We start from the raw sequence: 27,697 nt of genomic DNA, 5'->3' as shown, positions 1-27,697 counted from the left end.
GTGCTTGCATTCCTAAATTGGGAGCGTTGCCCTGCTACTGTAGTCTTAGCTGCTAGTTTTAATTTTGATCTCCTTTTTTATGAGTTTTTTTTAAATAGAAGAGAAGGGCGGGGGATCTTGAATGTATATTATAAAAATTGTTACAGCCTTAAGGTACAAGTATCTCTGAAATGTAGCGTTTACTGTCTGTCCTTTTTTCTTCTTTCTTTTAAACAGTTTATTAAAAAAGAGTCACAACACATTAGATGGCTGTTTTAAGCCCCAAGCTTATAAGTGATGAAAGTGAAGAATCGCACTCTTTTAAATGAAGTCCTTTTTTTTTAAGTGAAAAGTTTTCAGCTATTGTTTTCACTTTCTGAAATGCCTTTTTGTAGTTAAACACAGGTACAGTGCCTTGCGAAAGTATTCGGCCCCCTTGAACTTTGCGACCTTTTGCCACATTTCAGGCTTCAAACATAAAGATATGAAACTGTAATTTTTTGTGAAGAATCAACAACAAGTGGGACACAATCATGAAGTGGAACGAAATTTATTGGATATTTCAAACTTTTTTAACAAATAAAAAACTGAAAAATTGGGCGTGCAAAATTATTCAGCCCCCTTAAGTTAATACTTTGTAGCGCCACCTTTTGCTGCGATTACAGCTGTAAGTCTCTTGGGGTATGTCTCTATCAGTTTTGCACATCGAGAGACTGAAATGTTTGCCCATTCCTCCTTGTAAAACAGCTCGAGCTCAGTGAGGTTGGATGGAGAGCATTTGTGAACAGCAGTTTTCAGTTCTTTCCACAGATTCTCGATTGGATTCAGGTCTGGACTTTGACTTGGCCATTCTAACACCTGGATATGTTTATTTGTGAACCATTCCATTGTAGATTTTGCTTTATGTTTTGGATCATTGTCTTGTTGGAAGACAAATCTCCGTCCCAGTCTCAGGTCTTTTGCAGACTCCATCAGGTTTTCTTCCAGAATGGTCCTGTATTTGGCTCCATCCATCTTCCCATCAATTTTAACCATCTTCCCTGTCCCTGCTGAAGAAAAGCAGGCCCAAACCATGATGCTGCCACCACCATGTTTGACAGTGGGGATGGTGTGTTCAGGGTGATGAGCTGTGTTGCTTTTACGCCAAACATAACGTTTTGCATTGTTGCCAAAAAGTTCGATTTTGGTTTCATCTGACCAGAGCACCTTCTTCCACATGTTTGGTGTGTCTCCCAGGTGGCTTGTGGCAAACTGTAAACGACACTTTTTATGGATATCTTTAAGAAATGGCTTTCTTCTTGCCACTCTTCCATAAAGGCCAGATTTGTGCAGTATACGACTGTGCAGTATATGGACAGAGTCTCCCACCTCAGCTGTAGATCTCTGCAGTTCATCCAGAGTGATCATGGGCCTCTTGGCTGCATCTCTGATCAGTCTTCTCCTTGTATGAGCTGAAAGTTTAGAGGGACGGCCAGGTCTTGGTAGATTTGCAGTGGTCTGATACTCCTTCCATTTCAATATTATCGCTTGCACAGTGCTCCTTGGGATGTTTAAAGTTTGAGAAATCTTTTTGTATCCAAATCCGGCTTTAAACTTCTCCACAACAGTATCTCGGACCTGCCTGGTGTGTTCCTTGTTCTTCATGATGCTCTCTGCGCTTTAAACGGACCTCTGAGACTATCACAGTGCAGGTGCATTTATACGGAGACTTGATTACACACAGGTGGATTCTATTTATCATCATTAGTCATTTAGGTCAACATTGGATCATTCAGAGATCCTCACTGAACTTCTGGAGAGAGTTTGCTGCACTGAAAGTAAAGGGGCTGAATAATTTTGCACGCCCAATTTTTCAGTTTTTTATTTGTTAAAAAAGTTTGAAATATCCAATAAATTTCGTTCCACTTCATGATTGTGTCCCACTTGTTGTTGATTCTTCACAAAAAATTACAGTTTCATATCTTTATGTTTGAAGCCTGAAATGTGGCAAAAGATCGCAAAGTTCAAGGGGGCCGAATACTTTCGCAAGGCACTGTATGTTGAATCCACACACAGTAAGTCAGCATTTCTTTTCCCTGTACCAATTTCAGATTTCTACATTAGTTCGGTTGTTCTAATATTGACTTTATTAATTTCCCTGTATATCTGTCTCTAACTGGCCTCCAACTAATTGAAATACTAAGTATCCATTGTCATTTTAGAAAGTCATTTGAGGTTGTGACTTTTGCAATTTGTGCTTATTGGTTTACAACAAATCATATTGGGTTAAAATAGCATTTTCTATTGCTAAAGTTTGAGTTAAAAATAGGTTTTCTTTCAAAATGGCCCCAGTTTTGTCTTGTCCCTGTATCTCTTGTTCTGAAACTTGTCTTAGTCATGTACCTTACCTTACTTAAAAAACAGATTTTTATTTGTTTTTGATTGTTTTTGTGTGAATGACCACTAACTGCAAGATATAAGGGATTCTTTGGGGAAGTCAGGCATTTTGATTTTGAATCTAAATTTGTACTGCCAAGCAAAAAGGGATTTTTAATTTAAACAAAAAAAAGTACTTGTATAACTTTTGATTTTAGAATGATCAATTCTTTCCAAATAAACTAATACAGTTATCTATATCCTTTACTGTGTTTGCATCCTTATAGCTAGTCATAGTCAAGTTCTGCTCAGAGAAAAGGCAAAATTCTCACGTTTTGAAATCGAAAGACTGGGCCAAACTTTTTTGATTGAAAAAAACTAGGCTTACAGACACAAGAGCACAAGCACTCAGAGCATCATTACTTCCAATGTTTTTTTTTAGCTTCACCCACAAACTATGTTGACGTTAAATCTTGTTAAAGTAGATCAGGCTAAAGCTGCTACTTAAGCACAAAAAAATCTGAACAGAATTACACCATTTGCATTGCCTGCGGCCACAAATACTGTTCAGCTGCATGTCAGTTACTGTCTGATTCATCGAGGACCTAATGTTGGCATTTTGGGAAAAAAAAAATCCCTGCAGGCAAATGTACACTTGCTAACTTTTTTGTTTTTTCTCTTCTTTTATTCACCTCCTGCTATCGTCGACTGTCACTCTGGGACTCGCTCCTTCCCAGCTGGACGAGGTGCGTATCTCTTTAATCTTCATATTCAGCACTATATATATACATTTTCTCCCCTACCCTTTTCCCCTACAGGTGGCAGTATTATAAAAAGCGAACAGCGGCTGGAGATTAAACTTGTGAATGTCGGGTGGTGCTGACAACTGATTTAGCTTGCCTAAACTCCTAATTGCAAGGTGGGGTCACAGAGCAAGGAGTAATTGGAGTGCCGGCTCCGATCTCCTTTGAAATTTAATTCCCAAAGCTCTTCAAAAGAGCAAAAGGGGAGTTGTTTGTGTGTTTGTCATGCCAGAGCACCAAACTGTTTTTCTTTAATTTGACTGGGTGCCTTCTGTAAGGTCGTTACCGGGTCATGGTTCGTCACTCTGCACCGCTGAAGTATAATTCTAAACCCTACCAGTCAATGCATTAATATGCTGAACGAATTCCAGCACATTCTTCTCTTCAGAATGGGCATTTTGTATTTCTTAATACCCTTTATGAAATACGCAATGGGTTATTTTCACTGGGTATACCAGGAGAATGGTATACAGCTAATAAAAATGTAGAATACATAATAGCTTTTCAGAATACTTACTTATTTCAGTAAAGGTAAACGAAGCGTACGCACCAGCTATATCCAGTTCCCTGGAAATAGACTGCCAGGTGTTCTCCCTCATTGCCGTGTCTTTATAATTTTTGTGTCCTTTATTGTACAGCTCCGGGTATTTTGATACTGCAAGAATGATCTTTTCTTCCGCCATTGTTTACTGAAAAACGTGCGCATAGGGAAGCGGTTTCTCATCGCTTCGGTGTCGCCCCGTCGCATCGCAGACAGTGTGAACGGCTCGTGGTGCGGTGTGTCATACTACACATTACACTTGTCTCACCGCGTCTGGTGTGTAGAGGCCTTGAGAGGATGTAATTGGCATTCTGTGTGTGACATTGCTCACAGTCATGGAAGGAAGAGTTTGTCACTAATTGTTCTTTCATACATGGTCAATGCCATACAAGTGCTGGTACTGTATTTCTGAGGGTGCAGAATTAACACAAATATCCCTAAAGGGTACGATTAACAGTAAACGTATATGACACCATGGCAACCAATGGGTTGCAGTCTACTCCTGATGTCACTGCTTGTGGTGCTGATGTTCTCATGTCTGTCCAATCTTATGATTTTTTTTTTTTGTGTAACTCGAGATCTGAGACCTACTTTTTTTTTTTTCCAACATTCGGTTTGCAACAATTAGCTCTGGTGTTTGCTGTTTGGTTGCTGAGGCAGTAGTGAGATCCTGAAGAAAAGATCAGTGTGGAAAAAAAATGAAATAAATAGAATTCTGAATTTAATTGAAGGATGTACTATATATTCAACTATATTAATTGTGGTTTGCATATACAGAGCAAACAGTAAGCAGATGCCCCAGCAGATGCAAGCAGTGTGGGACCCCAATGGGAATAACAATGGGCTCCTTAGTTTGCTGGTATGATGATAATGTTTTCTGTTGTATTGAAAATTGAAATCTGTACATATTGATTATTTGCTAAGTATGCTTTTTGCATTAAATTATATTTGGATAAGGAAGTTCTTTTTAAAAATATTTAATTTTTATTTTTTTATCGTTATTTTATTATTTTATTAAAGCCCGCCGCACACAGCCCGACTCAAGCCGTCCCGACTCATCTCATCTCATCTCATCTCATCTCATCTCATCTCATCTCATCTCATTTGAGTTTGCACAGATTCTGCGATCAGTTGTGCTCAGTTTTGGTTTGATGTCACAAATGAGTTTTTCCCAACTGAGTGTTGCACACTGCTAAGACTGAATCAGACTGATGACAACTAGATCCTGGTGATTTTACTATGTATGCAAATTTAATTAATACTGCCCTGTACACATTTTTGTATTAACTTAGTCCATCATAGCGACCCTCATATTATGCATGACATCGTATGCTGACTAGACGGTAGAGACAGCGCCGCTAGGCAACCAAAAAGAAGCGCTTAGCCTATTAATTTAGCTATTGACAATTTACACGTTCAAACGTTTCAGGCAGTGTTTGACATTTTGTATAGTTTGTCTACTACACTTTAGCCTGTGGTAAATAAAATCTAACCTGTTGATTTTTATTTGACTTTGGCGGTTTTTTTTCTCAGCTTGTGGATGTAGGGGCTTGTGATTTGTGACCTATTGGAGATCGACGCACCGGGTACTTCTGTTTTAACGCAGTAAGAAAATATAGGCTGCCAGTAGACTGGTAATAAAAAGGTAAATTGATCATTTACCTTTGATTAGTAAACGCCTAAAAAAAACTATTCAAATGTGCACATATTTGGTATTTTTGAATTCAGGACACTCAGAGCAATTCAAGACTAATGTATTTTTTAACTAAAGCTGTCAATATTCCGCCATCTTGTATGACAAGTCACATGACAAGCCAAGTCACTTAAACCTGCTTCACCATTGGTTGACACCCTTATGACTAATTGGTCTCGGTCAGTCATGGTCGGCAACCTGATCACATCTGAATGAAACTGAGACTGAAAAAGATTCAACGTGTTCAATCTTCAAATCTGAAGACATCACGACTGAAATCTGGATAATCTTGGTTTTAAGGGCACGCACACTGCTATGATTCATCTAGACTGTGTACGGCCAGTTGAGATGAGATGAGTCGGTATGGCTTGAGTCAGGCTGTGTGTGGCTGGCTTAAGGGAATGAAATAAGGCTCCTATTGCGTAGTAATTTGAATCTTAAGGTGATCTCTTGTATATTTACATCCACCTTAGCTTGCTACCTACTGTATATACTTATATCCATCCCTGCAATTCTGTATTTACACTTCAAAATGTTTCTCCCAATTTATGGCTTGAAATATATTTAGGGTAGCACCCAGTTAACAGAAATACTCGCTATGAGTACTATTTAAGAAGTTGTTCTGTAGCATCAAGTGAACATTTTCAAACAGAGCCCAAGGGAATGTAAAGGTTGGTTAACAAGAAACCGCTTTCAGATATTATTTCTCTCAATGTCAGTGAAGTCATAACTGTAGACTGAGAGTGCAGATTGAAAGTATGGTTTCCTGACATGGTGGCAAGCAAGCTTTGAGCCCTGCTACTCAAACTGCAGCAGATTAGAATATATGAACAAGGTGTGCCTACTGAAGTCTTCAGCAGTGTAAACTGTGAAAAAAAAATGCAGTATAAAGTATACATCTGGGATTGGTTAACCCTTTCTGATTGGTTAACCCTTTCTGCTGTTGAAACTGTTGCTACAAATAGATACCGTATTCCCATGGAAACTAGTAGCTGCTTGAGTTCCAATAAGCTGCTGCATGAATATGTAAAGGGTTTCCATGTACAGTATAATCAGATTCGTAATTGCTGATGGATAGGTTGTCAGAATTGTCATTTTGATTGCTGTCTGTTTTAAACAAAATGTCAGTGTGTGTAATGAAGTGCTGCAGCATGTTGATCTCATGGAAAGCAAGCAATATCATAACAGGAGAGGCAGCTATGAATTGAATTTGTATCAGTGAGCACATTGACATGCAATACTTTTATTGGCAGCATTGTTTTCCAGCCACTTGGACCACTGTCCAGGATGCCATTATATAAGCTGCAGTTCTGTGGTTCACCCAGCAGAGAGCACGCTTACACTGGGGCAGGCTTCACTTGATACTTGTCATGGAATTAAACAGTGTAACGTTTGTTGGCTCAAAGCCAGACTGTGTCTCATTGTTCAGTCTGTTATAATTAAGTAAAGCCTGTGGTCAAACAAACAATCCCAAATGGAAAAGAAAATAGCTCTTCAATGTTGCTTGGTCAGGGCTGTAATTGAATAAGGTTGGAATTCCAACCCATTAAGCTTGAGCAAATCTGGGTCTTTCACAAATTGGACCAAATTCGTTTAAGACTTAATCGAAAATAAATGCAATTATACAATTCAACTGCAGTTATCCAAATGGCCTTGATTAAAACTGACAGGTTAGCCAGATGGAGGGCATCTTTTTCTTTCTTTCTTTTTTTTTTTTTTTTAAGTTCCAAGTTATATACATGTAAAAAACCAAAAGAAAACCAAAAAAAAAAAAAACACCGGCTGGGACATTTACTGCTAAATGAGCCCGCTTTTCAGAGTATTGACCTCATGCCGCGTTAGAGGATTTGTATTTGTGATATGCACATTTTCAAGAGCAGTAGTCTGTTGTTTGAATGTGGGCAGTTTAACATCTTCTTGGAACAGTAGGGGGCAGTCTGTCACTGAAGTCTGCATGGCTTACAAAATTCATTTTGCACATCAGCCCACTGAAAGGATGGCTTTATTTGTATCATGTGCATTTTATTTGCTTGTTTTTTAAAGTTTAGGTGAACTTTTAATGCCTAATCTGCTGTTTATGTTGCCCTGTTTAAAATGTTACTGAATGTTCATTTACACTTAATTCTCAATGCAAGCGGTGCTTTTCATGACGAAAACAGCACTGATCTTTGTTAGAACTAGTAAACTCTTCTGACAAACACTTAATTGAATACTATGTAGTCTGTGCAGGTTTGATACATGTTGAGCAGAGTTGTGGCTTCATGTATTAGCTTTAGAAATAAATACTTGGAACATTTAAATGAAGTGCAAAGGGCTCTTCGAGTAACTTAAATACATGTCTCTGACAGTTGTCTTTTTTCGTGTGCATTTTGGATGAAGCCTAGAGTGAACAAATTGTTTGCCATCTAAGGTTAATGTTCAACACTAAAGGAATATATTACAATATGAGCCAGAGCTCTCTACAGCACTGCATTTGTCACTTTACAGGAAGCCAGCCAGGGCACAGTTAACATGACTATTTTTACCCAAAGGCAGGAATGAGTTTTGGCTATAAGAATATGCTGTATGCAAGGCCGGATTAACACAGGGGCTTTAGGGGCTGCGGACCAGGGCCTCAGGTTTTGAGGCCCCCCCCCCAAAAAACAAAAAAAACAATATATATATATATATATATATATATATATATATATATATATATATATATATATATATATATATATATATAATGATCCAGTCAAAATGTTTAAAACAGCATTACATTTTTAAAATATCGATAGTATATCTACAATAGGCTACCATACATGCCGAGTTTCCCATTTTTATAAAGGCGTTCTTACAGTACCTGTGATAGGTGCTGCTTAAGGCGAGTGTGCAATGAATTGCATCTTATTGCTAAGGGACAGAAAAGTCTAGGCTAAAGCAATCATGAAGATAACAAAAAATAAGTAATGGGCTTCATTATTTATTTATGTATTTATTGCAATGGGTATTTTTTGTTTTTATTTGTACTAGCTTCAGTATTTTATAACCTTGCTATAAAACAATTTAACTATAAAGCAGTTTTTATGAGTCAAATGGCAATAATCTGAAACGTTGAATAATGGTGTCAAAAAAAAAACACACACTAAGCCTACTGAATGCTTATTTTATTTTTTTCCCCTATTTGGTCAACGAAGCTTCCCAATAGGATTGCTCGGCATGCCCTTCAGTTATAGAAGAAAGTTGCGCGAGGTTACGTTACAAATTTTCTATATTTACAGGATTTTCTCTTTAAATCCTGTAAATATAATTTAAGATTTCCGGATATGTTTCCATGCACAAAAAAACCTAAGTACGGCTTTTTAGTGTGAAAAGGCGATTTAACCTGCGTTTTAAGTCATACAGTGTAGTTAGACGCGCACTTCCATTAAAGTGTGGTATTTGCGTGCAACATCACATAAATAATGATTATAGAGAGAGAGTGACCAATTTCTAAACTGCGTGGAAACCCGGCCAATGTGAGTTAGTAGCAAGACCTAACTTTTTAATTAAGATAATTCGTAAGAGATAAGGACAACACATTTCCAGATAGCATTTCCCATTTTTTATTTGACACTGCCAGTAACTAACGCTGTAGACGAACAACCAAAAACACTAATTCAAACATTGAATCAGGTAAAATGTGGATCAGCTAAGACTGAATAATTTGACATTAATGTTAATCGAGTGTGGTGGTAGTAAAACAGTAAAGGGAAGGAACTGAATATGCAAAGAGGGGCCCCCAAAACGATAACATCCCGGGCCCCGATTACTCTTAATCTGGCCCTGGCTGTATGTATTGGGCATTCTAGCTTCAGAAACGAATAGGGGGTGTAGGATAGCTGAGACTGGTGTGCTCATATTCCATATGTATGTTGTGCATGTATAACAAGACTTGTAATGGGGAATGAATGGTTTTATACGCCAAAATAAAATAGCTATGTTAAAAAAAAAAATCTAAAAAAAAAACTGTTTATAAACATGTAATTGGATTGCAATACATGGGTAATTCCATATCATTAATATTTATGCCAAAATTGAGGTAGTTTTGGTTACCAGTGAACGGGATTACAGTGGAAATCCACTACGTAATGAAGATTGAAATGATATTGTGACAGAAAGGAAGACTTCTATGACTGTTAATTACTTTGGCAACTGTGGAAACTGCCTTGCACCTCCATTTATAGACAGGGCCTATATGTCACCGGGATGCATCCATTAGTTATTAATGCACGGTGTATGCCAGCCTAATGGAGGATGTAAGATTGAAGGCCTGTTCTTCTGAGTTTTTTTTGTTTTGTTTAGTGAAGAGGCTTGTGAATCCTGTATCAGACTGTTGCATGATATTGTATCATAATGAACCTGGGTCCATCTCTCTCTCTCTCTCTCTCTCTCTCTCTCTCTCTCTCTCTCTTGTAATTTTGTCTTCTGAAGAAAGGGTTACAACAACTTTGACATATTTAATACATATCTGATGTAAATATTCAGTTTCTGTAACATGATTTTACATTAAATATTGACGCTGAACTAAAATTAATTTGATCTTGGATGTCAGGATAAGTTAGAGTGGTGAGAACAAGGTCATAGGGTGCTTAGCACAGCAATCCACTACTTTAAGGTGTAAGAGACACAAATTAGATTCAGACTTAAACATCGACATAAAACTCTTCTAGGCTTTTGTTAGGAAGCCAATTGTGTGTGTAGCTGCGTTCTATGATTCTCTCCTTCATGCTGTAAATAATTGTTACACCACTACTAAGTACTTCTTGCATGAATCCCAGGGATGCTTTGTTTTTGTTCACAAGTAGACTTAACTTAGTAGGTAAACGGTAACGCAGACTAGCTAGACCAATAACAACAATGCTCCATCACACAAAAAAAAGTTGACTTTAATGTAGGGGTACATTAGCACAACGCAAGACCATATGCCCCATACACAAGAGACTGGTTTTTACCATCTAGATTGAAGAATCCTTTCCCTATTTAGGAAAGTACACCACCTTTTATTCTTTAAATTTTAACACAAAAAACAAGCAACCAACACCGTTCAAGCATTTCTCATCACAGAACAAGATCATAGGAGGCTGTGTGGTCTGGGGGTTAAAAGAGCTTGTAACCAGGAGTTCCCCAGTTCAAACCCCAGCTGAGCTACTGATTCACTGTGTGACCTTGAGCAAGTCATTTAACCTCCTTGTGCTCCGTCTATCGGGTGAGATATTGTTGTAAGTGACACTGCAGCTGATGCATAGTTCACACATCCTAGTCTGTAAGTCGCCTTGGATAAAGTCACCTGCTAAATAAACAAATAATAAATAATAATAATCTTCACCGTGCTTTGCTCCAGAATGATTACATGTCTGAAAGAGAATGTAGCCACGATGACTGCAAACCAGGGGAAAAAGGGAATGCTACACAGGCACTGAAGAGAGAGAATGGAGGCTACCTGGTGACCAAAAGTGGTTATTATTATTATTATTATTATTATTATTATTATTATTATTATTATTATTATTAATTTCATCTTGAACTTTCATGTTACGCTTTTGTAGCTCAATATGCATAGAGTGAAAGGTTACAGTCACACGGCTGCACTCCATCCTCATTACCAAACCCTCTGTTGCAACTGCATCCCTGCTATTAGACTGCAACAACTGCAGACCTGGAGATGTGGAGAGAATCTGCTGAGGTAATAACAAATGGTGAATGGTGCAAGGGTTAAAGTTAGTTGTCATGTATTCTTTTTTTCTTCCACTGTGAGGCAAGTTCTAGTTTATGTGATACGGCACCTTACTGTTCTGCAGTGGACTGATATTCACAAATACAGGCAACGAAAGATACAGTGGAAAAAGCCAAGCTGAGCCTGGGGGCACATCACAGGGCAAAGGAAGCTGCATTGCTCAGTGGAAGACGCACAGGTTGCTTTTGAAAGAGCCAGGGTGCTGTGAAACGCAGCACGCCGGGCTCGAACCTTTGTTACCGAGCGAAAGGTTATGCTCGCTACTATCATAAGGTTTTTTTGCTAATTAGGCAGTGTCAATTCCCCAGTGATGATATCTAGAGATTTTTGGTGGCATGATTCAAATGTCAGTGCAAACGGGCATTGTGTATATCTCTGTGGAGAGTCCATGCATTAATTAGCTTGTATACTAATTTTCATTCTATTTAGATCTGATGAAATATCCATTTGCATCGTTCCACACAAAGGCATCATTTATAATATGCCTACAAATGTATTGGCTTGTCAGTGCACTGTTGTGTATAGGGACTGCAATTGAATTTAACTATTAATATTCAAAACGTCATGCTAACAAATCAAAAGAATAGATATCCTTGAAGCCTCTGCCTATAGATAATACATTGAATGAGATGAAAGCCGTCTTTTTACCTGACGGTCTTAATGTGGCGTGTAGAAGTTGAGTTGTAAATCCTCTGTATTGCATTTCTCTGGGATGGGACTTGATAGGTTTCTGTTTTGAGGTTAGCATTCGTAAGGGTTCTGGGAAGTAGAACAAAAAAATCCTTTCACTTTCTCCATTCTTGTGTGTCATATTCCCTCAAGCCGACTGTGAGCCCGTTCAAGGGGTCGTGGGAGTGGTAGAAATGAAATAAAACAATACAGTCCAGTTATTGTAGTGCAAAACCCTTGGATAGGGTGTTTTATTGTTTTACCAAATAATTAGCAAAAAGGTGGAGGATTGGATGGTGAGGAAAAAAAAGTGGTATCAAAAGTAAATACAGCAGGCCACAGTCTCCAGCAGGTCCGCCTTCGATTGATATTTTAGCGTATTCAATAGTCCTCGGAGTACACTGAAAATACAAAACGCACACGTTTAAATTTCCCTCCTCGCTTCCCGATTCCTCCTGTTCGCCAGTCCAGAAGTTCTAACACCAGCCTTGAGCACAACAACGCAGCCCCCTTTGTACTTGAAACCCTACCCCCCAATCAGTGGAACACCAGTCCGCTAGCCTCAGGTGTTCATAATACACTTGACCTCAGTTTACTGGGTTAGCGTACCCACACTGTTGCCCTGCACAAAGATGGCGTGCGTCACGGTCACGTGATCTCTGTGCAGGAACCCAGCGCCATCTGTTATCGGGAGGCAAGACACAAGACCATTTTCTCCTATCACAGGTCATTCAAGAAAAATTGCTGGTCTTACATCCTGCACCTGAGGTGCTTTAATGCCTCACACAGAATTAAAAATGGATACATTATTACAGCTTGTTTAAAAAACGTAGGCCATTATTCTTTTCCTCTCCATTGTTATTGTATCATAGTTAGTTTATTGGTTGTTTAACTGCTGATTGCTGTTTTTGTGTTGTTTTAACTCATGCAGCACAGAAAAAGATCTATGTAAACGCTTCTCCAGGTCAGTTATAAATGCAGAAGAGGAGAAATCTAATGATTGACGAGCATGGCAACATTACTAACCTGTCACTCATCATGAGCTCCAGTGCAGTATTGATTCACATGAGAGGAGCGTGTCGGGTAGGTAGGTAGGCAGGAAGGAAAGGAGACTTGGTTTGGAGAACAGCAGTGTAGATGTAGTTTCCATTGGGTATTTTGTTAATCACCTCTATAAAACACACACCAGACTGTTGACCCTGAACCTCAGCTTTCCAGATCTTTGACCGTACACAGCAGTTTGTGTATAACAGCAGCTCGCCCCATTAAATTTGAGCAATGTTGGAAAATTTGGATTCATTGTTGTGTTGTTGTTGATGATTCAATATTCCTTCCTACACCTGCACTGCCTCCTAGAGCTAGTGTAATAAAACCTGTATTTACTAAACAAGCTAAAGGGTAATGCAATACCTTGGCAGCGCTGATGGCAGGATGGCTCTCTTTCACATAAAGGTAGCTTTTGATGTGGCCAGGAAGCAGTCCTTTGCCCTCAGGCATTGTTGCTGCATTAGAATTGTTGTTTTCAAAGATTTCAGGATCTGAGAATTCTTTTGACATTTTAATGCATCTTTGCCCTAGATTTGAAATCTGAATGCAGAGAGCATTAGTGATACATGTTAAGCTAAGGCAGCTGGCTCAAGGGAAGTGAAGGAAGGTGAAACACCTTTGTTGTTAGTCAAGAATGTACTAAAGGTTTTATTGTATATATTTTTTTACAAAGGAACAAAAAAAAAACAAAAAACTGTATGGCAGCGTTGTTTGTGTTCATTTTCGTTAGATTAAAAGCTGGTTTGATGGGTAATGATTTGTGCTAGCGGCATTTAAAATCTTCACTGAAGGTCAAGGATTTTAAGGTATTTTGTCGGTAAAGTGTTGACTGAAACTAAGCAGGTGCGCCTGACCCTGGCTGACAGAAGAGTCACAACTCAGGAAAGCAGATGACATGGATAAGATTAAACTTCAACCTTTTTGTCATGCTATCTGACCATGCTTCTTAAAGTCAAGTTACTGGTTTGCAGTGTGGTATCTGTGATGATAAAACACAAACAAAATAATAATAATATCGAAAAAAATCATCTAAGGACTGTGTATTTAGTGAAAGTCTGCCTTTTTTGCAAGTTCAAAATGTGTGGTAAGGTTGAATGGTATCATGCAGTAATGAAGTATGCTAATGAAGGGCATGCAGACCTGTACTGTGTGCCCCCAGACTTGATACACCAGCACACTCCCTCTTCCTTTGATAACATTGTTTCAATAAAAACAAGATGAAGAATCCACTCACCCACAGCACATAAACATTAAGAACAAATAACAAATACCCTTTATAACGATGCGTGCCAATCAGTGTACACATCTTGCAAGGGGGGGCACAACAGCCATTGTAGAAGTGGAGTGAAACAGCACCTCACTGGAGCTCAGAAATGCAAACGGACAGGGAACATTAAAAACACTCAGTTCCTCTGCGCTCATTTTAAAATAGAACCTATAGAGAATTACTGTAGCTTGAGGATTGTTCTGTGGCATTGACCCAGTGCCCCCAATCCTTCATTAATGTAGAAAAACTCTCCCTTCATATTCACTGCAAATTAAAAGTATCTGCAGAGTTTCCTCAAGCTGGCATATGTCAAGCTGAGACTTTCTTTACCAGTCAGATATGCCGGTCTCTACCATCCCTGTGACATTGAGATCTGTGATTGTAGATAACAATGTCAACTTTTCTCGCTCAGTCATTAAGTAAACACTGAAGAGGTTTCACGGTGCTGTATTTAACAGTTATTTTAACAGTTTCATGCATTTCATTCAAGGTTGCAGCCTATAATAGCTGCACTAGGGAATAGCATACTCTTTGTTGTATCCTGCAGTCTTTGCCATAAACAATATCTGAAACTGCCTGTGTGTATCTGTTTAACTCTAGGATGTCGAGTAGTGAGTACAAGCAGTATTAGGGCATTTTGCAAGTATACATGATCTCATCTGCAACCACATTGGAATTTTTCAAAGTACAGAAACAGTTCACGTTGCTGATACGACTCTACTCTTGCAACAAACGTTTGCTATAGAGCAACCACTAGATTCCATTAGATACTGTGTTTGAATTACATTGTTCGGAAAAGTTTGCATCTCCAGATGTCATTGTGATCTGCTTTGTCATGCTGTTGGAAGTTGTCTGCGATCACATGCACTGACACTAACAAAGGCACTGGGCAAAACTACTGTCTACTTTAATTTGGGGTCGATTTGATCAACTGACTTTATACCTTGCCGGGATAACCCAGAGCTGCATTTTAGTGGAGAATGTTACAGCACTGAGCAGTCAAGCTAGATTACCTATCCGGGATTGGTAAAAATAGATGGTTGATGAAATCCAGGGTGATTTTCCAGTGTTGTAAAATTCTCCAATATAATCCAGCTGTGGCTTTTCCAGGCAGTGTATAGATTGATACATTTCTTTAAAAAATGACCTTGAAGGAAAGTGTGTGTAACTACAGCAACTCCTGCTACACTTGTGCTACACCTTTGTTTTCACTTGTGAAAGAAACCTGAAAGTTAATCGGGAAGTAGGAGCAATAGCCCCATTCCACAGACTGTGGGGAGGATAAGCATTCCTCACTGGTGATTAAAAATAACCTTTAAACTAACAGAGAAGCTGTTAGCTCTGCCCTTTCATGCCTGCAGATGCCATTTCAGACTAATGTCTAATGATGATACAATAGTTGGAAGGCAATTAGACAAACGATAGATCGATCCCAAAACATCAGTTGCATTGAAAGGCTACCCTGTAAAATTGCCAGGCAAATGCCGCCCTGATAATTTAGACTCATTAACTTGTCTTTCATTTTGCAGAAAGCACTTGCTAAGTCAATTTTTGCTAAGACGTATGTTTATGTATGTAGACATTGGTGTGGACAAGTCAATAGGTTAACTCTAATACCTATATTTGCTATATAAAGTTGGACATTGACCCAGTTCATTCTAGAAGGTACCTGTATTTTCAACATCCTGCTAATTTGCTGTAATTTGGCGCTTTCCTACAACAATTACAGGTGTAATAGCAGCAGGTGAGAGAGATCCTTCAGCAGGAAACTTTTTTTTTTTTTTTTTTTTTACAGGGCTTGAACTGTTGCCAGTGAAAGTTTCCCTTTTAGGAATTGTCAATCATTTTGTCAGCTGCTCCACAGAAATAGATGTGCTGTGATGTAGTCAGGGGCTGAGCACTCTATGGAAGGTTATTGAATTATAGTTTTTTTTGTACCAGTAATAGGTAAATTAAAATCTGAGGTCTGACCCATCACATAATATGTAGGTAAATGGAAGGTGGTGATACTTTGATGTTGCCAATTACTGTACATGTTCTTTCCCTGCAGTTATTGAGTGGGCAGCATTGTATTAGCTTGTAGGGCAGTGACAGTCCCTTTTTAATTTGACAATACTGTATGCAATATACTGTTCTGCATATTACTAATAATATATATGTGTAATACTTATGTTTAATTGTTTAAATCATTAAATGAAGGAGACAAAGCCAACATCTCCAACACTGTGTGAGCGTCTTTGAGTATATGTCAAGTCAGTAAAAAGTTTTGTCCTAATTTAATATTTAAACTATGGCGGTATTTATCCACTGTTTAGATGACCCTGATATGTCCAAAAGATGGAACAAAGAAAGAATGTGGGTGAATATACTCATTTGAAAATGGAACCCAATAACTGCTAAACTTAGTCTGGTATGTAATTCATTTTCTGACAATAGCATCATCTACCTCAACATAATTTAAATGACAAATACCATGTGCCCAATTGTTTATTGAGATCTCTTGGGTATAACTAAAAGAGAGAGAACAAAAAAGACTATTCATCATGAGTCTTGAAATAACACTCAGAGCATGGGTAGTTAGATCTGAAATTCCACTGTAATAAGTTGGGTCTCAAGGTTTGAACTGGGATTCCTAAACTTTGTTGGCTTAAGTATTCTGACTGAGGACCCCCACACAGAGATGAGAAATCTTGTTCCCTTTACCTCCATAATGTACAATGGCACATACTGTTAAAAACATTATGAAGTGATGACTTATTAACCAGCAATACAGCTTTACTGACAGATGCTTCAGCTGTAGTAGAGAATCTAAAACAAAAACATCTTTGTCTCCCCTAATAACTATGGATTTAAAACTGCAGGTTTACGTACCCCGGTTGAAAGTTGATCTAAACTATTTTCTAAACTAAAAAAATCTACTTTGTATAAACAAAATAAAAATAAAAAAAAAGCATGTCTTGCTAAGTGAATGCTGCTTTTTGATTCAAAATGAACCCAGAAACGATTCTGATGCTTGCAAAAAGGAAAATGCATTTTGAGTGTGAATAAATTGAGGAACTTGAATACAAAATAATCCCACCTCCCCCTTCCTTTGATATGATGTTTAATTGATGCTGTTTGAATGCTTGTGACGGCCTCCTTGAATCTCCAGAGATAGCTTTGACAGTGACAAGGGTTTGATCTCCGTGGCTCTATATTGGTCAGCAAAGATCAAATACAAAATAAATAAATAGCATGGAAATGTCACTTTTTACTTGTGGCCTTGCAGACATGTTGGTCAAAATATGAATGGGAAGGGAAACGTGTTAGCCGTTTTTTCTAGATGTTGTGTTATAAATAGAGCGATTGTTTAATCAGTAAAATAGTGCCCTCCGTGGCATTGCATACAGAAATACTCTGAAGTGATTGACATACACTGTTTGTCTCATAATTTGACTCATTATGATTTTCATAACTTTGATATTCAAATGGACCTATTCTAATTCTATAAACAGCTGCTGTATTTAAATCAATTGATTAGACCCCATTATGTGCAGAAATAATATTTGTCGGGTAGCAAAAAAACTAGATTTGACTGTTTGCTAATGGGTTGCCTAAATACATAGGGTCTAGTGTCAGGTTCTTGTTGTCCATTCTTTATATAGGGAGCCAGATAATACCCCAGCTATGTCCAGCTATTCATCTAGGATCCCTTATTTTGTATAATGGTTTATAGGCTGTGCCATCCAGTGATGTATCAAACCTTCTCAACTCAAGGGCATCTGTTCTCTTTGAACCAGTGAGTTGGGTCAAAAGTTTAAAATGCTAAACTTGAGGGAAAAAAAGCATGATCAATGATCCCATAGATCTGAAATCCACTCAACACAAATAGAAGACAAAGTGCTATGCAGCGCACAGTGTGAACTACCCACCTGGAATTCCAATTCAGACTCCAATCAATTTGAAATTAGACTTGTTCGGGACACTGTCCTTTTCCTGCCAATCTTGACAAGGAAGGTGATCGACAGAGGCTTTCATTTCACACTTATTTTCTGAAGCAAAGCTTTCAGATTTAACAGCAACGGTCATTTGCGGTAAAGTGCTGGCAACTCTCGCCCTTGTTACACCCAGAACTTACTGCAAACTTGAAATGTTCTCATGTTCTGATTTGAGGCAGTATGTATGTATGTGTGTGTGTGTGTCTATATACAGTACTGTGCAAAAGTTTTAGGCATGTGTGAAAAAGTGCTGTAAAGTAAGAATGCTTTCAAAAATAGACATGTTAATAGATTATATTTATCAATTAACTAAATGCAAAGTGAGTGAACAGAAGAACAATCTAAATCAAATCCATATTTGGTGTGACCACCCTTTGCCTTCAAAACAGCAACAATTCTTCTAGGTACACTTGCACAAAGTCAGGGATTTTGTAGGCATATAGTCAGGTGTATGATTCAAGAATTATACCAAACAGGTGCTAATGATCATCAATTCAATATGTAGGTTGAAACACAATCATTAACTGAAACAGAAACAGCTGTGTAGGAGGAATAAAACTGGGTGAGGAACAGACAAACTCAGCTAACAAGGTGAGGTTGCTGAAGACAGTTTACTGTCAAAAGTCATACACCATGGCAAGACTGAGCACAGCAACAAGACACAAGGTATTTATACTGCATCAGCAAGGTATCTCCCAGGCAGAAATTTCAAGGCAGACAGGGGTTTCCAGATGTGCTTTCCAAGCTCTTTTGAAGAAGCACAAAGAAACGGGCAACGTTGAGGACCGTAGACGCAGTGGTCGGCCAAGGAAACTTGCTGCAGCAGATGAAAGACACATCATGCTTACTTCCCTTCGCAATCGGAAGATGTCCAGCAGTGCCATCAGCTCAGAATTGGCAGAAAACAGTGGGACCCTGGTACACCCATCTACTGTCCGGAGAAGTCTGGTCAGAAGTGGCCTTCATGGAAGACTTGCGGCCAAAAAGCCATACCTCCGACGTGGAAACAAGGCCAAGCGACTCAACTATGCACGAAAACACAGGAACTGGGGTGCAGAAAAATGGCAGCAGGTGCTCTGGACTGATGAGTCAAAATTTGAAATATTTGGCTGTAGCAGAAGGCAGTTTGTTCGCCCAAGGGCTGGAGAGCGGTACACGAATGAGTGTCTGCAGGCAACAGTGAAGCATGGTGGAGGTTCCTTGCAAGTTTGGGGCTGCATTTCTGCAAATGGAGTTGGGTATTTGGTCAGAATTAATGGTCTCCTCAATGCTGAGAAGTACAGGCAGATACTTATCCATCATGCAATACCATCAGGGAGGCATCTGATTGGCCCCAAATTGATTCTGCAGCATGACAACGACCCCAAACATACAGCGAAAGTCATTAAGAACTATCTTCAGCGTAAAGAAGAACAAGGAGTCCTGGAAGTGATGGTATGGCCCCCACAGAGCCCTGATCTCAACATCATCGAGTCTGTCTGGGATTACATGAAGAGAGAGAAGCAACTGAGGCTGCCTAAATCCACAGAAGAACTGTGGTTAGTTCTCCAAGATGTTTGGGCCAACCTACCTGCCGAGTTCCTTCAAAAACTGTGTGCAAGTGTACCTAGAAGAATTGATGCTGTTTTGAAGGCAAAGGGTGGTCACACCAAATATTGATTTGATGTAGATTTTTCTTCTGTTCACTCACTTTGCATTTTGTTAATTGATAAATATAAACTATTAACATGTCTATTTTTGAAAGCATTCTTACTTTACAGCATTTTTTCACACCTGCCTAAAACTTTTGCACAGTACTGTGTGTATAATATATATATATATATATATATATATATATATATATATATATATTTATAAAATAAAAAACAGCCTCTTTGTACATGATGACAGTCTTAGTAACACTGCAGAGGATGGTACAATCAAATATTAGACTCCCAATTTGTTTTACACTTTTCAATCGGTTCTGAAAAGTCAAACTGTGTTCCCGTTCAGTGCAGCACAGCCATTAAAAGAAGCTCAGAGCTCAAGTGCCGCTCAAGCATTCAGCCTGCCACGCTTCCACTTGGTCAGTTCTGTGCAGTAAGTAGTGGTATTGGAGTAGGAAAGATGGCCAGTACAGAATTGAAGCACAGTGCCACTATGTTCTCTATTCTCTACACATCAGCTTTTCAAGAGTTTCTGATAACATGGCAACGATCAATTAATGGTGTCAGCTTTTGAGGTACCTACTTAGGTTCCACCTGCAGGTTTACCTAAAAGAGCTTGGTATCTAGAAACGTCACACAGATCTGTGGAGCCCTGTACTTAAAAGAACTGAGATGAGCTTTGCCAAATCTTTTCCTGAAACGTGGCATAATTTCACTGTAGCAATTAACTTTCTAGGAAACTCATTATATCTGTTTTTGTTTGTTTTAACATCTGATGGTACAATATCAGTGTAAACCTAAGGGAGTTTTTTTGTGTGTGTTTGTGTTATCTTTATTAATTTAGCTCAGAGTAATTAAATAACAAACAGGCGATTTGTATTTGGAACCACACATGTAATTACATTTATCTGACAATATGAAAGTTGCAGTAGTTAGTTATCTGATATTTGTTTTACCATTTTTTGCACAAGTATGGCTTCAGTTGTAGGTGAAATAATTATTTATCTTTTATTTATTTATTTTTTAATCCAATTATATCAAGTTGCTGGGAATATAGCAGAGCTTATTTGGGTTCAACAAATCCCTTGCTGCATGTGGTTGTTGAGGTCTTTTCTGTACAACTTGTCCTGTGCCACTTGCTGCATCCAATTACATCAACATATATACATACATACAGGACATACATACAGGTCTTAGTACATTTGACCATAATAAAATGCCTTTGTTCTGATTCAGTACCTGTCATGCTGAAAACCATTTGCTTTTCAAAGTTACCCTGCACTGACAACATGATCTTTATGTAAATGGTTATTCAAGATTATTCACTGTTAACCCTGTTGCAGATGTTTTTGTACTTTTAATTCCAATTGAAATGTTTCTCCACAAAGGCCTGAGGCATCTTCAGTGAGCCAAGACTTCTAAAAAGTTGTGTACTAGAGGTGCACTGCCCTACTAGTCTATTTAAGTTATCTACACATCTCACACATCTTGGTTGCCTTTTGTGCTTGGAATCTCATTTCCAAAAGAACCTGTCCCTATGGAGAAATACAGATTCTTATCCGGGACAGTGCTTTGAACTGGCATGCTGTGTTATGCAGAAGCTCCCTGTCTGTTTTTTCATGCAGGAACGTTTTGAAGGATCGATACAGTCATTCAATGCCAGCGAGGGGTCTTTTTTCTGCAATGCGATAGAGGCTGGGATATACATTTTGGCCCATGGCATTTGATGCAGTTATGATCAGTTTCAGATTATGTTCACTGTGACCGCTGGGCTTTTCAGAGAGAGCCCTAACTGTTGAGGCACCTGTACAGCAGGGTGTTCTGGGACTGAATTGTAGCAGACAGACCCCAGGCCAGCCGGTCAATATGAGGGTGTTAGATTTCCCCCAAGGTTTCTGGTAGATCACTGGTAGGGATAGATGTGTGTGTGTGTGTACATGAATCACCAACTAGTCTAAAGAGGAAGACTGAACCTCCCTCTGGATAATTCATGAGAAATTGATGCTGAACATACGTGCAATGTTGGGCTTGTTTGTCAAGGATGATGGCAAAAAAAAAAAAAAAAAATAAGCAAACAAGCAAAAAACAATATATTTTGTTTTCCTTTGTTTGCCAACATTTGTTTTCTTTGAAAATTTATAATAGACATAAATAATGTATCATATGAATTGTCTGGCTTAGAACTATTCATTTTAAATTGTTTAAATGTATATATTTTTTCAGCTGCACACACATTCACATTTACTGTAGAGAAAACAAAAGGGCTCCACTGCCAGATTCATTTAATTTCCAAAGAAAATATTTGTTGTTAAGGACAATTCAAATGGCTTTTAAATAGTGTACATTTGAAAACTGAAACCAAATAGTAATTATTTACCATTCAGTCATAGTCTTGCAATACTAAGTCCACTGATACAAAACCGGCATGAACAAAAACTGAATGTAGTGTGATAATTGCAGTTCTAGAAACCAATCTATTTTAGGTTTGAAAATACCAGAAGTCAATTTGTCAATTTCCTCAATTGCTTTCAGTTCATAAACAGCATTTTGGTGGCCATCGTTTAGTAGGCCTAATGATAGTCTATGTTGTGATAATCTCTTTATCTTTATTCTGTGTCAAAGCTATGCTGCATGGTCGTACACACATACAGTGCATCATAGCATAACCTGATGCTTTTTAATAACATTGTTTTAAAATTCTACCCCTTCCTAGATGTTGCTGTAGTCACCAACATCACATGCATTGCTGTTATCTTGGAATTGTTTATATTTGTAAAGGCAGAGTTAGATTAAATCACAAGGACGTTGCATTCATATGCAGAAAGCCATAGAGCTGATGTTCAGAGGGTTCTTTTTTCTCCGCAGAGCTGGACAGTGTATTCAAGGCCACATCACACAATGATTTTAGCTGAGCTAAACCACAGTGAGGGTCAGGGCTTTGTAAGAGATGACCTTTGCATCATACATGACTGCCACCTGAAAAAATATAACATATGTTACAATTTAGTAAAAGTATTACAGGAGGATTGTGGCACAGTCTGAACACACTTCTTTACACGTGTATATTCTTTATACAACAGGATCCATATATGGTCAAACATGTTACTAATTGTAATGAGGCTATTGGTCATTATGTAGGCTAGATTGTCCAGATATTTAGCAAATTTATTACAAAAATATAATTTAAGTAATTTGTTGCACCAAAAATAATAAGACCTGATTACAGTTCTTGTGCACTGCTAACCCTGCTCATCCCTACAGCCTAATGTGCAATTTAAGTGAGCACACCATTCAAAACCCCATAGCCTCTCAGTGGACACAGTGGAAATAGTCCCAGAAGAGCTAGAAAGCACAAACACAAGTAGACTGAGGGGGAAAAAAAAGGATTAGACACCTTCTCTTTAAGGATTACTGTCATTCTCCATATGAAAATAAATAAATGCATATGATGTATTCATTTTGAAAAGGTGCCCCTAAATTCATGGATTAGAATGTCAGGGAAGGCTTGTTGCTTTGAATGTTGCGGCATCTTCGATATTTGTACAGTAGCCATCGGTGACAGTGAAATGAATCCTGCAGATATTCAATATGACCCAAGGGGGTTAATTAAACATTCATTATAAGTTAGTTAATTTATACGGTAAATCTGTCTTTGTTTTTTAGTTTGCATACATAGCATGCAGCAGGATTCTGAAATTATTCATCTTAATACCCTGGAGCCATTATTAGGGCTTACAATCTAGTTTCCCATGGTGCTTAGAGTCTCCAACTTTTTTGCATGTGCTATTCAAGGTGAGTCCTTTAAAAAAATATATTATAACAAGAAAGGTCATTTGTGCACTACAATGCTTGATATTGACGAGGTGCTGACCAGTATAAGGTAATTACATGTAATGAAAGTAGAGTCTCTACAGCAATGCAAAAGTTCAAAATGGTTTCAGCCAAACTTTCAGTTTAGATGGCTTATCAAAAGAGTTTCCGTAGGGACAGTCATGGTCGCACTCTTGTCATCTTGCTTCAAAGGGATTAATCAAATAACTCCTGCCGTTTTATTTTCTTCAAAAAAAATCTTTATTCATTTAAAAACATGATTCTAAAAACAAACAAACTACACTTTTCAACACTACCGTGTCTTCATCAGGTTCTTTTACCGTTATGCATACCAGCTCATACCGCCCCACTTTAATCACTGTTTATTATGTATTGGTAATACATACTGCGACCACTAACACAGCACATAGACCATGTACATGGCACTCAGAGAAGAGGAGGTACATCTGAGAGTACATGCGGAAGTCAACTTTTTTGTCTCAGAAGAGGTGCTCGGGAAGAGTGATTTTGGACATTAGCAGAGTGGCATATGCAGCTGTCTGGGCGCATACGGATTATTATACAATGACCAAATACATTTGGAACAAGAAGGTGGGATAGTTTATGTTATATTTTTCATGTACTGCTGATGTACCCTTTAACCACTAAGTCATGCAGGTTCTTCTTGCTGCTCTAAGTAAAGCAATGCCACATGTAGCCTGGAGATTCCTGCCAAAGAGACAGTCACCCTCCCCTGCTGCAGTTAGCACAGCTGGGAGAAGCACCATCCGCAAGAAAAGGTCATCCCCAACAGAGCTTCTGACAGCAGATTTCTAAAAGGTCTTCATAGCAGACCTGTAAAATCCAATACTTCAGGTATTGGATTCTACAGGTATAGAATGCCATCACCCACCGTGTCTTTTTTTCCCTCTCATTCCTCCTTACTATATGAATAACAGTCTCTGACAAATCTGACATCCTGCGGCTGCTTGGGGTCAGTCAAAAGGCTAAATTAGTCGGGTGGGGAGGGGGGGGGGGGGGACGGTCAAATGTAGTCATGAAGAAAATGTGTTTGTATGAAGAGGTTACCTGAGGAGGAATGTGATATGCAGCTGGACAGCCATGTGCTGAGTCTGTCTGTTGCACATCACAGAAAACAGCAAGGCATTGGTTAGCTGGTGGCAATTTAAAAACATAACTGGGTGGGGGTGCCTTTCTCGCAATTAACTACAAACCTAAAGCCTTGGCATGCTTTGTAACTGCTAATAAGCAGCATTATTACCTCTGTGACCTGGTCAAATACCACCCCACGCACCCGCAAACAAAAACACAATAACAGTGTCATTCATCACCCCAGAAGAAGCATCTCTTCCAAAAAGGTTTCTGTTTAAATACATGTCTCAAAGTCTGCACACAAACCAGGGGCCTTTGTTAAAGACTCTTCTGGTCCCCTGGTAGCAATGTCTTGCTGTGCTTTGATGTTGGTGGGCATTACCTATATCAATAGGAATATAAGAACTCTATTCCTAGGGATTAGCTCTCAGGGTTCAAGTTAATGGACTTTTCTCACACTGGAGATTCTGACGTTCCAGCAGCCAGGATTATTTGGCTATTTTGCCAGTTTATTAAGGGGAATTCATATGTCAAATATAACACTGATCTGATTCACCCCACTTTGTGTAACTACCGAAGCAAAACAGTGAACTCAGCTTGCAATGTGAGTTTTAATTGACTTGGAAAGTATGAGATATTTTCTCCTTTTAATTAAGGAGGAGTGACTGATACAATATTGAAGCTTTTAGGTTCTAATTGGGCCATTGTAAGACAAGAATGTTGAGCACTAGTTTATTCTTTTACTCGTAAGATTATCAAAACTATCCAAATCTATTTTCGTACGTCTCCCCTTGTTGAAGGATCCTGTCTACTTATCATAATAATCCCCATGAACTTCTGAAGCCCCTGATTAGATTTTCCATCTAAATTGATTACTCTTTCATTTCTTATGGTCATACAAGTGTGCAGTGATGGTGAGAGAGATGAAACTTTACATACCCTTACAGTTAGCTATTCAGATTATTTTTCAATAGATCATTGCCTCCCTGCTAACTTGTGCCATCAGTATCCACTATCCCCTTCACACTATCAATTATTTTTATTTTAATGAAAACCTCTGTGCCAAGCACCAAATGTTATTCATCGGTAGAAAAAAAAGCCTCTTTCCCAGACCTCCCAGTTTAGAAAAACATTTGCCTAACTGTTAGTGACAACCATGACAAAAACCAGACTAGTGATTTGTATGGATTTGGCATTTCTTGTACTCTCAGTATTATGGAAGCAGAAAGTGCTGTAACTATATGTATTCAAATCTGATTCTATTCATTCAATTCCCCCCTTCCACAAGAAAAAACTAACAAGACTAGCTAAAGCATAGAAGACTAATTGAGAGAACATTATAATTGTTATGTTTAGGGCTCCCGAGTGGCGCATCCAGTAAAAGCACTCGCTAGAGTGCAGGATGCGCTCTATAGCCTGGACGTTGCTGGTTCGAGTCCAGGCTATTCCACAGCTGACTGTGGACGGGAGCTCCCAGGGGGCGGCGCTCAATTGGCCGAGCGTCGTCCGGGGGAGGGAGGGTTAGGTCGGCCAGGGTGTCCTCGGATCACCATGCACCAGCGACCCCTGTAGTCTGGCCGGGCGCCTGCGGGCTTGCCTGCAAGTTGCCCAGAGCTGCGTTGTCCTTTGGCTGCACGGTGAGTTTGCAGTGTGTAAAGAAGCGGGCGGCTGACAGCACACGCTTCGGAGGACAGAGTGTGTTCATCTTCGCCCCTCCCGAGTCAGCGCAGGGGTGGTAGCGGTGAGCTGAGCCTAAAAATAATTGGGTATTTCAAATTGGGGAGAAAATAATAAAAACTAATTGGCAACGACTAAATTTAAAAAAAAAATAATAATAATTGTTATGTTTGGGTCCCTTAATAGAGTTAAAGTGACGGACGCCGATAGCAAGAGAAATTCATATAATTAAAAAAATATATATACACACACTTAGGCATTCATCAAGTGAGGAAATTCAGACTCAAAAGCGGGACGTGATGATTTGCGCTTCATAAAATAAATTGCAGCAGTGTGGGGTTGGAAAAGCTGCGTGGGGAGGAGTGGCAGTGACCTTTTGAATGACACATGTTGCCAAGATGCATCTGGACCTTTGTCTAAAGGAGACTTGTGGTAGGTAGTGGGGTTAAGAAGGGGGCGCTCAAATCAGAGTCAGCCCAGGGTTTATGTGTGTTCCTTTTTTTCTGAGAAGCCCTCTTATTGGATGTGTGTGTTGGGGAAGCCGCTGAGCAAATATTGTCTTTCTGATAGCACCTGCTTCCATTGTGCCGGGAGCGTGCGAGCCCCTTTTCTTTGAAAGAGCGTCAGTATCCATTCCATTTATCACCCGCACAAAGGGGGCCGACACACAAGGAACATTCCAACGACGCTTGAACTGGTCCAAGCTTCTAGCAAGTGGGAGACGCTTGTAAACACCACCAGGGCTTATCATCCTCCAGGGCTTTCCACCCTTACATCTGGGGTAGGGGTTTAGGGTGAATGGAGGATTATTTGGTATACAGACATCACCGAGGGCACACTGACAAAATAAACGGCTGCCCCTGGGTAACCTTTGCAGCTCATTTCCATTTTTATAGTTTGTCAGGGATATGGCTGTACCAGAATTGGATATGGATCGGATTTACTTTTTTTTCTTCTTTTTTTTTTTTCTATTTTCTCTTTTTTTGTGATACTTTAAATCCCTTTGATTCTCGCTTCAGTTTCTCAGTGTCATTCAATTCTTCCTGTCTTCAATCTGTTTGATAGTTAGTGCTCTTATTTGTTTCAAATCCAATTTATGAAACCTGTTTGCTGGTTTCCAAATTAGTTTGAGCTATAATTGTATTTCTTTTTATTTCAGAGTTATAGCAGTCTCTCTCTTTTTTTTCAATGCTGTAAAAGAAGAAAACTAAATCACATTTTAGAAGGCCTCTTAAATACAACTTTCTCCAGCTGAATACATTCATGTTGGCATGGTAACCAATTGGGAATCATGCTGGGACCACAAATCCCAGGTTCAAATATCAGCTATAATTAGCTTAAGGTGACACATTTCCCAACTCATTA

General features: G+C 38.9%; 1 protein-coding gene across 7 annotated transcripts in view; it reads left to right on the top strand.

The window, feature by feature from the left end:
- Positions 1-27,697, top strand: part of LOC117411924 (protein diaphanous homolog 2-like) — a 403,755-nt gene that overhangs the window by 170,788 nt on the left and 205,270 nt on the right. The gene's annotated exons all lie outside the window — the stretch shown is intronic.

The sequence above is a fragment of the Acipenser ruthenus genome, chromosome 16 (assembly GCF_902713425.1).
Source record: "Acipenser ruthenus chromosome 16, fAciRut3.2 maternal haplotype, whole genome shotgun sequence".
Classification (NCBI taxonomy): domain Eukaryota; kingdom Metazoa; phylum Chordata; class Actinopteri; order Acipenseriformes; family Acipenseridae; genus Acipenser; species Acipenser ruthenus.
The sequence above is the reverse complement of the archived record's forward strand: the minus strand, read 5'-3'. Positions and strand labels throughout refer to the sequence as shown.